A 17,526-nucleotide genomic window follows, 5' to 3' on the forward strand; every position below is an offset into this window, starting at 1 on the left:
TTATTATTATTATTAAAGGGGTTTGTAAAGCGCCTGGTGACGCCTCCCGGCGTGTCCCCGCGCTGTGGAGAGAGAGTCTTAGGAGGATGGAGACATATAACAGGCAGCTAGAGAGTGAAAAGATACGTTTTCACCAGTTTTCTAAAGGAGACCTCATTTTTATCTAGTCTGATATTCATGGGAAGAGAATTCCATTTCTTCGCTGCAAGGGTGCGGAAGGACCTGCCTCCCATTCTGGCTTTTTTAGGAAGCGATGTTTTGAGCATACCCGTTCCCTTGGAGCGAAGGGATCTGTTGGGCTCATACAATAAGGCTAAATCAGACATGTAGGATGGAGCTTTTTTGATGGATAATCCTGTGGCACCAGAGGAGTGCTTTAAATAGTATCCTCTTACCGATAGGTAACCAGTGGAGGGTAGCTAGGGAAGGTTTGGAAGGAGCTCTGCGGGGGAGTCTCAGCACTAGACGTGCGGCTGAGTTTTGTAGGACTTGTAATTTTCTGATGTTTTTTTCAGAAGTGCCCAGCAGCAGCACGTTGCCATAGTCTATTCGGGAGGTAATGAGTGCCTGAGTCATGGTGCGCCTGGAGTTCACAGGGAGCAAGTCCAGGGTTCGATTAAGAGTTTTCATGACTCCAAAGCACTTCCCTACTGTTTTTTTGACATGGCTATCATAGGAGAGCTTGTTGTCTATCCAGACACCCAAGTTCTTAGCTTCCTGACTGGGAGTTGGTAGGGGTCCCAGGCAGGTAGGCCACCAATCATTAGTCCATGTTGTGTCTTTTCCTCCTATTATGAGTACCTCAGTTTTTGTGCCATTTAATTTGAGGCAATGTTCGGTCATCCAAGCTGCAAGCTTCTCATACAGGATTTAAAGTTGTCGGCCTCAGAGGAGGGAGCTTGAGACAGGGAGATCAGAAGTTGAGTATCGTCGGCGTAAGAGACAATCTCTACGCCGAACGATTGGACCACCTCTGCTAACGGTGCCATGTATAGGTTAAACAGGGTGGGACTCAGGGCAGAGCCCTGAGGTACCCCCTGTTCTAATGTTATGCTGTCCGAAAGGAAGGTCCCTCTCTGGACCTGAAAGCTCCTGTTGGTAAGGAAAGCCTTCAGCCATCCCAGCGCCTCTTTGATGACCCCCGCTCTGTTTAGACACTGTAGCAAGATGGAATGTGCTACAGTGTCAAACGGGGCGCTGAGGTCCAGCATGATAAGAGCCATGGTCTTGCCTTCGTCAGCTCCTTCCCGCAGAGTTTCAGTAGCTCTCAGGAGTGCTGTCTCTGTGGAGAAGCTCGATCTGAAGCCCGACTGCGATGAATGATAAGCATTATGGGCTTCAAGATGGGCCATAAGTTGGACATTGGCTACTTTCTCTGCTAATTTTGCCAGATAGGGTAGCAGGGAGATAGGGCGTAGGTTCTCCAATATGTCTTGACTTATGCTAGATTTTTTTTTGATTGGAAGCACTATAGCTTTCTTCCATTCTGCAGGTAAGCAAGCAGTCGAAAAAGATATTTGGAGCAGATGTCTGAAGTGGGGCTCTAAAACAGCAAGACTGGCTGCTAAAATTTTGGGTGGAGCGGGATCTCGTGGAGAGACGGATTTGATACTTTTACAGGTTTTCACTAGAATTTCAACAGGGGGAACGTAGAAAACACATAGACAGGATTGTGTACGTATAAGGTCTTTACTCTCTGCAAAATCAATGCCAGATTTTATGTTGCTAGAGAAATTAGCATATATGTTCGTGATTTTGCCAGAGAAAAACTTTGCAATTTTATTACAGGTTTCTACTGAATCATTTTGTGAAGTGGAATTAGAATCAATTATTGAGATTTCCTTGTAAATTTGGAAGAGCTCCTTCGAGGAGTTTTCAGCTTCCAGGATCCGATTATTATAGTGAGATGCCTTGGACAAGCGTATCTTTTTATTATATTCTTTTTGTGCTACTTTATATCGGGCTTTGATTTCAGGGCAGAAGTTAAGGCGCCATTCTCTTTCGAGCTTTTTACAGGCGGTTTTGGCAAATTGGAGCTCCTGACTAAACCACGGGGCAGTTTTTTTAGTCCTCGTGGCGTTAGTTACCGTACGATTAGGGGCAGTAATGTCCAAAGCTTTCGTGATGCATTCTTGTAGATGCTCATATGCTGTCTCACAGTCGGATCCTCTAGGAGATCCTGCATCTTGGAGGATTTTTGTAAAGGAGTCTATAGAGAAGTTTTTCCATTTCCTGCATTTATAACGCTGTGAGCTTTGTTTGTACTGCTCCATACCATCTAGTTGGAGTTGTATAGGGATAATAAAATGATCAGACCAGGGTACTGGCTTGGGAGATAGGGTCTGACCTCCCTTCCAGTTCCCAAAGACTGGGTCCAATAAATGTCCATGTTGGTGCGAAGGGTCATTATTTTTTAACTCTAGTTGTAAGGAGAGTAGCTCGGCTTTGATGTCTACCGCCTCCTTATCGATGGGGTCATCAAAGTGGACATTTAAATCACCTAGTACTAGTAATCGTGTTTTTCTAAGTGCTAGATGGGTTAAGGCTTCCATAAGAGTGAAAGTGAAATCATAGAGCCCTCCAGGGGGACGGTACATGAGGATACCTGAGAAAGAGTGGTTGGGTCCAGTAGTGATGGTAAATAAGCCAGCTTCACTATGGTCAACAAAAATAGGAGAGAGGGTGCATTCTAGAGGAGCTTTAGTGGCAATGGCAATACCCCCGCCTCTACCATCCTTCCTATCCAATCTGGAGAGGGAGTAGCCGGGAGGTAGGGCCTGAATGATATCGGGGTCTGAGTATTCGTCCAGCCATGTTTCCGTAAGAAACAGGGCATCATCCTCGAGCAGATGAAAGATTTCTGTACGGTGTTTTCGAAGGGACCTGCAGTTAAGTAGGGCAGCTTTTATTATGCATGTCGCACTATTAGTTTTTACATTTTTTTCTGGAGCAAATGTGCATATAGTACAGTTCTTTAGCGATAGCGCATTCATAGAATGTTTGCAGCATAAGGGAATGTTGGACTGGATATCCAACAGTTCTTGTCTGTCATACCTTATGGTAGCAACTGTAGGAGAGCCAGGGTTTGTGGCCCCGCGCCCCGTCCGGCCGCGGACGGGCGCAGACGGGCTTGACTTTGGCTCGACTTCGGCGCGCTTCCGGCGCGCCCGCTGCACGCGTCCGCTGACCAAAGCACATTTATAACGTAGGGGGAGGTCGCTAGAGCGCTGACCTGTGATCCCTGAGCCCGTAAGTGCAAGGCTCCTCCTCACCCTCCGCATCAAACGCCCATGATTGGACGCAGCGGACCGGGGCGGGAGTGGGCGGAATACAAACAGCCTGGAAGTGTGGTGCAGTGATACAAGTGCAATCAGGTAAACAAAACACTGAACGTTTTTAAAATTAGCCTCAGTCGCTAAATTAAAACAAACCGCTATGAAAACAGCGCGAGCAGTGTAACAGACAGCAGTTTAAGCGCTAAGTGGATAGAGCCCGCCTCTGCCACCGGCAACGCTCTTCTCCACAGCGCGAGATAACCCAGCTGACCTTAAGTAGACTTCCACTCGCAGCGTCGCTAGAGCGCTGACCTGTGATCCCTGAGCCCGTAAGTGCAAGGCTCCTCCTCACCCTCCGCATCAAACGCCCATGATTGGACGCGGCAGACCGGGGCGGGAGTGGGCGGAATACAAACAGCCTGGAAGTGTGGTGCAGTGATACAAGTGCAATCAGGTAAACAAAACACTGAACGTTTTTAAAATTAGCCTCAGTCGCTAAATTAAAACAAACCGCTATGAAAACAGCGCGAGCAGTGTAACAGACAGCAGTTTAAGCGCTAAGTGGATAGAGCCCGCCTCTGCCACCGGCAACACTCTTCTATTAAGAGCAGGATTTGAAAGTGCTCAACGCCTCATACGCCCTCTGCTGGCCGTGTTTCTTTGAACGGAAGTTTACATTTTGTAGACTAGTAAATAATGCACGTGATATTTAACAGTGATTTCATGCAAGTGTACACAATATGCTAAACTGAGCAGTTTGAGTCAAACACGTAATGTTCTTTTCAGTTTTGAAAAAGCACCTTGTAAATCTCATTGCTACAAAATAAAACAGGCATTTTAATCGCAACTCCACTAAATCAATGTTTAAAAGTGTTTTTAAAATACAGCATTAGCTTTGTCATTTGTATAACGCTCAGCTGCCATTAATGCTTCCTTTGAGGGCTGGGACCTCATTTAAGGGGCTAGCAAGTCACAGCTCACATTAAAGGGAGAGGGGGACACATTGAGTGTGTCGTTTATGAAAAGATTTGACTGGCATGTGCGAGGGCCAGAAATGTGCTCCAGTCTTAGGACAGTGAATTTGGTATTGTGGCTTAAGCGGGATGGTGTGCAAAGTGGTCAGATCATCATTAAGTAGAGGATGTGGCTTGCTGCATGGATAGAGAGGTTCATGGTTGCAAAGATCCTATAAGGATGTCTTATGCGAGGGCATTTATTTATCTGTTTTCAAAACCAACACATAAATACAAATTTTGTCATTTACAATGCCAATAGCTCAAACTTTTCCAAAGGCGAAACCGTTGCATTGTAAATGCTTGTTTTCTAATTGAGTTTGGGGTTGTCATTGTTTTGCATGTTTACTTTATTACTGTATTGGTATTGCATAAATACTTGATTTATTGTCCTATGTTAAGCCTGGTTGCTCTTTGCAGTAGAGCTGTGAGTTGAGCTCAGGTTAATTAGTGGCATTGAGGGTTCACTCTGCCAAGGGTTGTGATTATTCCTAGGGGTGGGTAGTCACCCACCTCATAAACAATCCAATGTCTTACAGGAGGAGTGGCTCCATTTAAGGGTGACATGGTGGGATGATGATTGTGGATGGGTAAATATGTGGATGGATGAATGAGTAAAACTCAGACAATGATAGGTTGAATACATTGTGTACTGGATTGTTGAGTGAATGGATCGGTCAATGAATTCCCATGGTAGTGAACTGGTGAGTGGAAGATGGTGCTGATATGACATGATGGAGTGCTGTGTTTAGATGGCTGAAGTGGTTTCACTGAAAGCGTTTGCTTATTGATGGGTATGCTTGTTTTCAGGTTTGCACTTGTAGTTTTGTCGATGCATAAGTGGGTTGATGTGTAAGTGGGTAAATGCATCGTAATCAGGCCCTATGTGACCGGGCAGATTCATTGGTGGTTGAATGAATGAATAAGTGATTGAGAGGACAAATCAATGCATTGGGATTCCACTTGGAGCAGCCTGCTTATGATACAAATTTTATCACAGCAGCTGGCAAATGTGTGCTGTATTAAAAGAAGGTCAGCAGGACCCAGCAGACAGATATTACTGTAATACCACGCCTTTTTTCATACCAACTTGGATCCAAAAACATCTGTAAAGTCGCTCATAATAATGTTAACAATAAATACTTGTTTTTATATTCAACTTTTACCACATACCTGCTATTTCTAAGCGCTCCTAATAACATGAATTAATATTTCTTCATTTAATATACTCAGTTTACCGACCTCAGAAGAACGAAAGGCTGAGTTGACCTTGCTAGGACTCTAACATGTAACCTGTAGATCACAGCAGATGTAAGCAGTGAGCATTTACCTCCCTTGGCCTGCTTATCATCTCATTTTCTAAAAAATAGAAAATACAACCACAAATAGATATTACAAGATATTTCTGAAGACGAGATCGAGGTTATAAAGAAAATTAAGGAACATTGGAAACTGGAGATTTACTAATATCTATTCGCTTGTCATTGACTGAAGCCCTGAAGAAGCGAAACTTTCGCGAAATACATGTTTGCTTGGCTGTATATGGCACATTATTTGATGGAGACTTTTGATCAAGTGTATGAAACGAAGACAAGTTTTTAAATATAAAGACTTTATATGGATTTCTGAACTGCTACGTGTGTCTTTCTCAGCACATGAACTAAAGTGGACCATATGGATTATTCCCTGTGAGGGAAACGGGGAACTGACAATCAGCACCGGGATATTTCTTTATTTCCCTCTCGTGAATATTTTATTAGCCAGGGCGCTCTCTTCTTATTTGGCAAAGGGAGGACTGCACTTTAAGGCCATCATTTAAGGGTGAACCAATCTATAGTTTGCACACCACTGTGTTTTAAAAGAGAACGTCGCACACCAAAGGGCACATGGGCAACTGCCAGGGCACCACAAAGTACACACATTGTGGCACAGACTCTGAGCAATCACAAGCCAAAGGGCACAAGTGCAACTGCCAGGGCACCACAAAGTACACACATTGTGGCACAGACTCTGAGCAATCACAAGCCAAAGGGCACAAGTGCAACTGCCAGGGCACCACAAAGTACACACATTGTGTCACAGACTCTGAGCAATCACCAGCCAAAGGGCACTAGTGCAGGTGTGCCAGGGCACCACAAAGTACACACATTGTGGCACAGACTCTGAGCAATCACCGGCCAAAGGGCACATGGGCAACTGCCAGGGCACCACAAAGTACACACATTGTGGCACAGACTCTGAGCAATCACCGGCCAAAGGGCACAAGGGCAACTGCCAGGGCACCACAAAGTACACACATTGTGGCTGTTAGAAAGGCGACCCGGGGGAGGCAGAAGATGTCTGACTGACCACCCCTAGGTCCACCCCTCCGTCGAGAAGTAGCCGAGCGTTTACTGAGAGGCCTCCTGAATGAGGGTCCTCTCCTAGGATCGTACAGCAGAGTAATCACAACACTACAAACGGACACCACACAAGAGGTCAAGTTCTTAAGCTTTTATAGCTAGTAAAAGGTTGCGGGTTTCTGGTAGTATGTACAAGCAGATCGAGGGATCTGTAAAGTCTCGCAAAGAGGGGTAAGGTAGCGGGACAGTCTTACTCTGGGCGGAGGACGGGATACCCTACGCACAGCTCTCAATCCTCGAGCCGGGGGGTTCCGAGAGGTCGAGCCGCTGCAGCGCCAGCAGGCTAACAGATGGTTCAGCAAGGTAGGCCGCGGCAGCGCCAGCAGGCTCTCAGATATTTCAGCAAGGTAGGCCGCGGCAGCGCCAGCAGGCTCTCAGAAGTCTCAGCAAGGTAGGCCGCGGCAGCGCCAGCAGGCTTTCAGATGTTTCAGCAAGGTAGGCCGTGGCAGCGCCAGCAGGCTCTCAGAAGTCTCAGCAAGGTAGGCCGCGGCAGCGCCAGCAGGCTCTCAGATGTTTCAGCAAGGTAGGCCGCGGCAGCGCCAGCAGGCTCTCAGATGGTCGTCGGGTTACGGATGAGTTCGTCTGGTGTCGGCCGTGACAGCGTCAGCAGGGCTTCCAGTCCAGGATACAACTGGCGTCCTACTCCGGGGCTGGCCCAGATATAGGACGGAGGTCCTTTGATGTTCGGACCCTCGCGCCTGGAGGCCAGAGGGGCCGAGATGATGGTGTCCAGACACCCAGCAGGGGGGTGGAGCCAGCGCCCAGGGAGGCCGGAGGGCGATCGATACCAGGCGTCTGGGGACGGCTGGAGGGCCATCGAAACTCCTCTCCCTCCGGGATCTGTCGAGTGGCCACTCGACCACCTGGGTGAATCTTGGTGCCTCGATGTCTGGGCTTTGCTGGGGCCGAGGCTGGGGTCGAGGCCATGTGGTCGTGACGTGGTGGGCCCAAGATGGAGTCGGGCACGGCCTCGTGCTTAGGTCGTGATGGGCCTACGCTGGGGCCAGGCCGATGATGGGGATCCGGGATGGTAGCCGGATCTGTGGTGTTGGGGCGTGCAGGGTCGGGCAGAATGGGCCGCCCGAGGTCCGGAGGAGGGCAGATGTCGCCCTGGGCCCGCCATGCGGGAGGGGTAGGACCACGCCATGAGGCCGGGTCCAACAGTGGCACAGACTCTGAGCAATCACCAGCCAAAGGGCACAAGTGCAGGTGTGCCAGGGCACCACAAAGTACACACATTGTGGCACAGACTCTGAGCAATCACCGGCCAAAGGGCACAAGGGCAACTGCCAGGGCACCACAAAGTACACACATTGTGGCACAGACTCTGAGCAATCACCAGCCAGAGGGCACAAGTGCAGGTGTGCCAGGGCACCACAAAGTACACACATTGTGGCACAGACTCTGAGCAATCACCAGCCAAAGGGCACAAGTGCAGGTGTGCCAGGGCACCACAAAGTACACACATTGTGGCACAGACTCTGAGCAATCACCAGCCAAAGGGCACAAGTGCAACTGCCAGGGCACCACAAAGTACACACATTGTGGCACAGACTCTGAGCAATCACCAGCCAAAGGGCACAAGTGCAACTTCCAGGGCACCACAAAGTACACACATTGTGGCACAGACTCTGAGCAATCACCAGCCATGCACTGTGACTATCCCTGCTTAGGGGTTTATACCTGTTTCACGAGTGACAATACAGTCTCCTCACTTCTAAAGGCTGTGACAGCTGTTAGAAATCTCAACATTTAAAGGGAATACTGTTTCAGCTGCTTAACCGGAAACAGGTCGCCCTTGTTCCAACATGCCCTACACGCTTCTTCCTGCAAAGCTTAGTTCTGCATAAGAGATCAGGGCGCCATGCTCTTTGCACACAGACGAACAATGTAAACAGTTTTGTGACTTCCTACTCCATCACTGGCTTATATAATAGCAGTGCCAAATTTTAAATCTTTTGTTGGCCAATTGCCAGAAGGGTTGAAACTTCCTTAGTGCAGTGCTAATGTGACAAGCAGCCCTGGGCAGCATTTCTGTCAGGCAAACATATCGTTGTGTAATTTGAGTGATTTTCCATGACACAGAATGCATTAAATTATGCCGCCTCGTAATTACGCACCATTTGCTGCAAACAAAATGTCGGGAGTGCTATGGAACCACACAAACAAGCAGAACTCGAGCAAACACTAGTTAGTGTTTTTGTTGCGTGAAATGCGTTCTTACGTCCAAAACGGACGCATGCGTGCATTTCAAGCTAAAATACAATCCCATATACCAGTTTTGCATTCCACATTCAATTTTACATAATTTTGCTGCAATTTTGCATAATTAGGCAAATTAGGCGAAACGTGCACACCTTTAACGACTACTTGCTCTTTATGTTATAATTCTGGCAGACTTGGTGTATTTTCTTGCTCAGGAGATCCACGTCACGAGTCTGTTGAACAGACTGTTGTAGCATAGGGGTCCTTCCATCATGGAAATCCTGTCATTGTGGGTGACTAGTTTCCCATGACCAGGCATGGCACTACAAACGGTGGCTTTCAGTTGATGATAGTAGTGGGATGCAGGCCTTTCTACCTCCGCTCCAATGATGAGACCGCCTCCTGGCGCCCCAAGGTGAGGTTGAGCAGTATGTCATGGCCGAGCCCCCTCGCTCGCCCCAATTGGATGTGGTGTGTGCTTAGGTAACATGTAAGGTGGAGTGGTCATGCTGGGGTCCCCTCTTATGGTTACGGAGCCCCTAAAGGTGCCGGTGCTTCCTAGAGGTATCTGTCTATGCTCTCGAAGCAGGCCTTCCTGTGCTGCCCCCTACTACCCCCTCCCCAGATTTCATTGTGAAAGCAAGTGATGCTTCTGGCTTTTTCTGTTTTTTCCGGAGTTTTATATAGTGCGAACTTGACCCGAAGGTATCAGAGCGCTTTATGTGAGCACCAGTTACTATACACAAGGACACATTCATTTTTAGGTCGAGCGACCTATCTCAATGCGCATGCGCATTGAGCGGGAGCGAGATATATAGGGGCTTATCGAGAGTTTACCTAACTGGCGATTCCACTGGCCATTTGATGCTGTGCCCGTGCGCTTTTAGTTCAATGCGCAAGCGCATTGACCTAAAATGCGCGTGCACATCATCAAATCGCCAGTCAATCACCAGCAGCACTCCTCCCACACCTTTGAAGTGAAGCTTAGCTTCACTTCAAAGGCCCCTGCTGCTTCACACCCTCATGCCGCTCTCCCCGCTCCGCCCCTTCCCTGCCCGCCGTGTCGTATTTCTCCTCCCCAAGATATCGGAGCGCTTTACATGAGCGCCAGTTGCATTATGGAGGGACACATTCATGTGTTTTTTAGGCACGGGTAGAATAAGTGGTTTGCCCAGAATCACACTGATGTTGAGCCTCTAGCCAGACTTGAACCTGGATCCGCAGCTTCAAAGTCGGCCGATCCGGCCGTTAAGCCACACCCTCTTGAGGCATAGCCGGGCCACTCCTAGTAGTTGAGCACCGTATATTCAGCCCTTGTATTTTTGCACGCCAGTGACCTTTTTACTCTAGCTGCATGGGTTCGAATCCCACCTCAGCCACTTATTATCTTTTTTTTGTTGTTGCAGTTTTTATACTGCTTGAACTCGACCCCAAGATATCGGAGCGCTTTACATGAGCGCCAGTTGCATTATGGAGGGACACATTCATGTGTTTTTTAGGCACGGGTAGAGTATTTTGTGGTCGCCTTTACATAGTGCATTACACAGTGAGTTACAGCCCTCAGTTCACGACAGGCGACACTGTTTCAAGCTGTTTTCAAGCTTTCAAGCTTTATTACAAATCACAAAAAATATGTTAATATTTCACTTCTGTTCTTGGATATTCATCACAATAAAAAACACTGAATATAATCTTCACAAAAGTTATTTACAAAAGTTTAAGCTATTGCCATTACAAATTAAATAAATTATTTAACAATTAATTTAACAAAAAAAATAAAAGCCATTGTTATTTGTAATATTAATACATCTAAGTCATGTAAATAAAAAACATGTTGCATTACAAATGCTATAGGTGTCACATTTGCGAAAGTTATAACTATTGGCATTGTAAATGACAGAGCTATTAATTTAGCTATTTTAACAAACACATAAATAAATAAAAAATTAATTTATAAGACCAATAGCTCAAACTTTCCTAATGCGAGACCTATTGCATTTCCAATGCTTGTTTTGGGTTAGGCACGGAGAGATTAAGGGCCAGATGTAGGTATCCAAATACCGGTCGGTAACGGCCGAAAATACCGATTTTCGGCCGTTACCGACCGGTATTTGGATACTGAGATGTAGGACCACCTAAAATACAGATTCGGTAATTTTACAGAATCGGTAATTTTACAGATTCGGTAAAATTACCGATTCTGTATAATTACCGAATCTGTATTATGAGATGTAGGTAGCACTGTAATCAGTGCTACAGGGCTTTAAGAATTCGTAATTTACGACCAACTAGAAGTTGGTGGTAAATAATGAAAAGCCTTGAAAACGCATTTGTTTTGCTTTTCAAACGCTGACATGTTGCAGACATACATGCCCTTAGGGCATGTATGTCTGCAACATGTGCACCCATACACGATGGAGGGGTGCAACAGGGTGTCAAAGTGACACCCTGCCACCCTTCAATGTTTCCCCCAATTACCGAATAGGTAATTACCGAATCTTACCGATTCGGTAATTTAAAAAGAGAAATTACCTACATCCCATTTATCTACTCTTAAATACCGAATCGGTATGATTCGGTATTTAAGAGTAGGTAAATCGAGATTAACTACATCTGGCCAAGTGATTTGCCCAGAATCACAGGATGTTGAGCGTCATTGCTGAGACTCGAACCCGGTTCTCCAAATTTGAGATCCACCGCGCTGTCCCATTAGGCCACATGCTTTGAGTCATCATTTACAGGCAGGGCCTGCTGATACAGGCAGAAGAAAATGAACCAATAATATTGGGTCTGGGTGTGATTTGGCCAGAGAACAACACCTGGACAATGACTGTGACCAGAGAGCAAGGCCTTGGGCACATCCTCATAGAAAGGCTTGGACCTCTGCTCAGACCCGCCTGTTGTATGCTTTGTGAGCACAAACTGTTTATGGGGAATCCACAGAACTGGTGGTGGCAGATTCACCTGTGAACGCTTGCTGGGGCTGGGTTGGACACGGAGAGGAAATAGGTCCGGGCACAAAAATAGAAGTGACCTCCATTAGAGAATTAGATAGCGAAGAAAATTGCCCATGTTTCCAAATGGGGGCATTTTGAACTTGTAAAGACACGCTGTATAGGTGTTTTGCGAGGCATGGGTCACTGCATGGATTTCAGCTTGCAGGAGCCAATGTTTGTTTGTATATCAGGTAAAGCAACAGTAAACAACGACCCAGAAGATCATAAAAAAGGTTCACAGGCAGCCAAAAAACGGCCCACACACTGCCTTTTGAGACCAGCCCTTCGCGTACTGCCCGATTGCCCCATAGGCCAGTCCGACCCTGGCTAGGAGCTGAAGCCACTAACAGGAAACCCCACAACTCTGTGTTGTTGAGAACTTTGTTCTTCGTTGGATTAGGAAAAGGTGTCAGGTACCGAGCTGCACACAGGACAAACACTGACAAGCAGCTGCTGCCCTTGGCCACAGAGCTGGGTTATCATTGCTAAGTCTCCTTTGCCCATAGTTCCAGTGCAGAGTAACTTAAGCAGCCAGAGATTGCCAAGGCTTTAAAATTAACAAAAATTACAGAATATATTTCCTTGTTAAACAGAAAAGGTATAGATTTTTTCCTAAAGAATAACACTGCTTTGGACAGTCTAATTAGTGCACTCCTAACCACGCTCCAACAGTAACCCCTGGGGTTAAGCTGCTGTACCCATCAAAGCCTAAATAGGAGGCCCTGAGCATTTCAGTGAGCCTGCAGTAGATTCTGGGCTCTGGGTTTCTTAGGACATAGGAAATACTAAACACAGGGATTGTGCACAAGCCCTTGAGCCGTGCAAGCCACGGAGTGCTGGTATGACATGTTAAGCCAAAACTAACTATCCTTGGCGAAGCCAAAAGGTTTGGGTTTTATGTGCTAAAGTATGCACCACAAGTAGATTACAGCGAGAACACCAGAGAGGGAACCAGCATGACTGGACAGACAGCCATAGTTGTTGTAAAGTAGTCCCTTGTGCAGTTCAATGGAAGCACTGGAGGAGTGTGGGGGAAGCACACAGCCAAGTAGCCAATATCATTAGGTGAGAGGTGAATACTCCACTGGGCTGAGCCACGAAATGATTGACAAAGTCTCCACCCAACGGCTGAAAGAGACTGCCCTGAGAAAGGCAGTGTTTGAAAGGGGCGTACTCCAACGCCACACTCGGTATTGTTAGCTATAGGCCTGTCAACTGCTCTCTCAGAACCAAGACATACAAAATGAACTGACATCCATTTCACTTTAGGAGTTTAAGGCATCAAAAATAGGAACTGGTTGCAGGCAGAGTATTCACATGAACTTTACACCACTGTTAAACATTCACGTATTTCCAAAGGGCACTACTCTGTCCAATTAAACATGCCAGTGCTGTACTGCATTTCTCTCTGGGTCTTCACAGCGATTAAGAGCCTTGGGCCATATGTATCATTGAAATTCGCATTCGCAAAGGCAGAAATGCGCAGAATTTCGGCCTTTGCGAATGCCAATTCGCAAAATGGTATGTATTAAGCAAAATGTGGTTCAAAATAAGGAATCGCACAATTTGCGATTCCTTATTTTGCGATTGCATTTAAGGAATCGCAAAATTTGTGATTCCTTAAATGCAATGTTTGATGCAAAAAAATATTGCTAATTGTCCCTAAGGAATCGCAAATTACCACCAACTTCAAGTTGGTGGTAATTTGCGATTTTCTTGAAAAATGCCATTTTTTGCATTTTTCCTAGTGATTTGTGATGCACATACATGCCCTCAGGGCATGTATGTGCACCACATGTGCACCCATGCTTATTTCAGGGGTGCAACAGGGTGTCCTTTGGACACCCCTGCACCCTTGAAATTATTCTCTATTTGCGATTCGCAAATTGCGAATCGCAAATTGAGAATAATTTCACATTCATTCCTATGGGCCTCCTGGCCCATAGAAATTAATGGGAAATTATTCCTTAATTGCGATTAGCAATTTGCTAATCGCAATTAAGGAATTTTAAGGAATCGCTAAAAAATAGTGATTTTCTACATGCATACCATTTTGCGATTTCTAAATAGCGATTCCTTAAAAATCGCTATTAAGAAATCGCAAAAGGGTATGTTGATACATATGGCCCCTTGTCTGTTGTTATTAATGCCTGTCAACTGTCCACCCCATAGTCAAAAAGTAAGTCACAAAATGAGGGGAAAGGGTTATTAATAGATGTTAATGCCCAGGAGTATGTGAGCAGTAACATTATTAGCACCAGTTCTAATTTCACCGCACACAGACACACCTGCCCACTCCCCAGGTCTGCTACATGCATCCACTGCACACTCTGGCTGAACTGAAGAAGCAGCAAACAGCAGCAGCTGGGCCAACTTTCTGTGCATTCTGATTGGCTGAGCCGATCTCAGCATTCCATATGCTAACAGATTGTAGGTTATGTGGTACTTTTACACGCCTTTAAGCTTCCAGGCCTTAGGCGCGGAAGGCTGGCCGAGCTGGGTTTCTTTACTGGTTAATTGTGTCTCGCTGTCTGTGTCTCCCTGTTCAATGTACACGCCCTCTGTTAGAGTGTTTGCGTCCATGGCCCTGGGCCCCAGTGAACATTTGTGCCACGTCTCAGTTTCCCTGTCTCCATGCCTTCCCTCATCCGAGTGCCCTTGTGTCTCCCTGTCCCAGTTTCCATAAAACGCTCGCCTCCCCAGGGTCTGGGATCCCAGTCCGAGCCTTACGTCCATTTTGCATGTGTCTACCCGTGTCCAAGTCACCAGCCTAGGTCCATGTCTCCTGTGTTTGTGTATATGAATCCCTTGCTCATCACCCTCCCCAACAACCCATGTCTGTGTCCTCCTGCCCACCACCACTGTGTTTTCCCATACCCAAATCCCCTGGTGTATGCAGGGGTGTAACTAACATTGGTGCAGCAGCATCAGTGGCACCAAGGCCCACTGACCACTGATAATTCCTGTATTTTACCACCCCAACAGCGGTCAATGGGGCCATTTTCTTTGCTTGCATCAGGACCCATGGTAGCCGTACTCATTGCTTCTGGGTGTGTGCATCGTTCGTGCCCACGAACAGTATCTTTCCATGCCTACGTGTTCCAGGGCCAGAGTCCTCATCTTTTAGTTCCACATCTCCCTTTGCCCACATGTCACAATGTCTCCATCGCCCAATGTGCAGGCCTCTGGGTGTCCACATCTACACATCTTTTCAGCTCTCGGTACCCAGGCGATGTAGGACCCACCTCTGCCAGTGCTTCATTTGTAAAAGGTTAAGTGCCGGGGCTAAATGTTTTGCACATAAACCCAGAGTCAGACTGGGACAGAAAATAGACCCAGGCATAAAAAAAAAAGTGCTCCCCAATGGCAATCTGAAGGATAAAAAATCAGCCCACGTTTATTAATCAGTACAGTTTTGAATTTAAGATATGTTGTATGTATGTTTTACAAGGCGTTGGATACTGTATGTATTTGTGCTTGTTGCAGGCAAAGTTTGTGGTAATATCATGGAAAACAGCCCTCGGGGCCATGAAACAGATCCACAAATAGCCTTAAAAAAGAACCAAACACTACCCCGCCAGACCAGGCCTTCTGGCACTCCCAGATCCTCCTACAGATAGGGCCAATGGAATTATGTGTTTGTGCAGCCTCTGCGTTTTTCGCATAATTATGATTTGCTGCATTTGCCACATAATCTATCATCTGCTGCGTAATCTGCAGATTGTAACAAACAAAAAATTGTTTCTAGCTCAAACGGATTAAAAGTTACTAAAAACGCAGCAACATGTTGCCTTTGTAAAGGTTGACTGGTCACCTTTCTGTTGCTTATTGCTATTCTTGAGTCTTAAATTGGCACTCAGGGAGGTGAAAACAATGTCCAGACAGTGTTAACAAATATAAAAAATTACAAAATAACGAAGTAATATTATCACAAAATGTCCCGCCGTATGCCAATAATGTTCCTGCTCTTGCCTCATAATTTACTCATCCTTGCTGTAAGAAAGTGGCTCTGTACATACTGGACCAACGTAAGGTACAGTGTGCACAGAGTCCACAGTCCCCAGAGGTATGGCAGAGGCTAAAGTTAGATATAACCTTACTCTCTAAAGTGGTAGCTTGGTCGAGCAGTAAGGCAGTATCAGAGGACAGTGTAAAGCATTTGTTGTACATACTCAGTCAGTAAATGGTCTCACACACTCAAGAACTGAACTCTAGGCCAATTGTTTTGTATTTAAAAATATATAGTTGTTTATTTTAGAACCATAAGTAGGTATCATAAATACTTTCTCAGAATGAGATGTTGTAATAGAATACTTTCAATTAGCAAAAGACTTTTGAATGCAATAGATACCGTTGTTGCAATATGCAACACAAGTTAAACAAAATTATAACATTGAGCTCAATGGGAGTTTTTAAGTAAATGCAATAAAATTACTTTACGTATGTTTTTCTTACTCAGGGATGGATCCAGGATTCAGCCCTGGTGCATTTCCTGTAAACAGTGGAAAGAATTCGTTTTTGTTACACAGGCGATTTTTCATGAATATTTGTATGTTTTGAAAATTGACACTTAGAAGAAATTTTGGTGAAAACCAAGCAATTCAATCCTATTGAGGAAAATCAAGTTACCGGTAAGTACAGTTAGAATTACTTTTGAAGGTCAGTGCTGGGCTCAAAGATACAGCACAAGGATCTCTCCTGATAGCAGGTGAGTAATTTCGTTTTCGTTATTTGGGCGATTTTTAAGGAATATTTTAAAGTTGCAAAACTCGACACTTAGAAGAAATTTCAAGTGAAAACCAGCCAATGTTACCCTATGGAGAAAATCAAGTTATTGGTCTTTGGGCAAGTACTCGACTGGCAGAGTTATGGTTCTGGGGTAAGACTCAGGGGTCTCCCAGGGTCAGGTAAGTACAGTTGTTACACCCTCAGCGGCACAGGGGCAACCGGGTGCAGAGAGAGTAGGCCCTATGTTATCCTATGGAGGATAGGGGCCTTCGGTTGGTGGCTGCTAGCAGGTAGGCCACGTGGCTCTGGGAGCTGAGCTCCTGGTCATTTACACAGGGCAAGTGGGGAAGTAGGATAGGACAGATGCTGCACTTCCAATGGCACTCGGGCAGCTGGGTGCAGGGTGCTTTTGGGCCTTAGGGCGCCCAATGTTGTTCAATGGGAACGCTGTAAGTTGAACAAAGGCTGCAGGCTAGGGGATGGAGATTCTTCAGGTGCGACCACCGCTTCGAGAGGTAAGTTGGGCTGTTGTAGGATAGGTAGACACCCAGTGTTGGGCACAGGGGGGCGAGGGGCGCAGGTGTGCCTTTTGGCGTCGGGAAATCTTACCCTCAGCTGGTCGTGGTTGGAGGGGTCCCTTGTTGTGAGGCTCCAGGCGTCATCAGGATCGTTGAGGAGGGTCCTTGGGTGCTGGATTTGTGGACACAGTCGCCAGGGGGACGTCCTTGGGGTCTTTGTCCATTCAGGCACAGGCCGGGCTCGGCGGGTGCAGAGTGTGCTGGATTTGCGGTTCCTGGCATGCACCAGGGTTTTTTGCTGTTTGAGCAGTACCACTGCTCATGGGAGTCCCAGTCTTTAGATGAGCAAGGCAGGCAGATCCTCCAGGGTTTTCGAGGTTGCTGTCCGC

This window comes from Lissotriton helveticus, chromosome 1_1, assembly GCF_964261635.1.
Source record: "Lissotriton helveticus chromosome 1_1, aLisHel1.1, whole genome shotgun sequence".
Taxonomy (NCBI): Eukaryota; Metazoa; Chordata; class Amphibia; order Caudata; family Salamandridae; genus Lissotriton; species Lissotriton helveticus.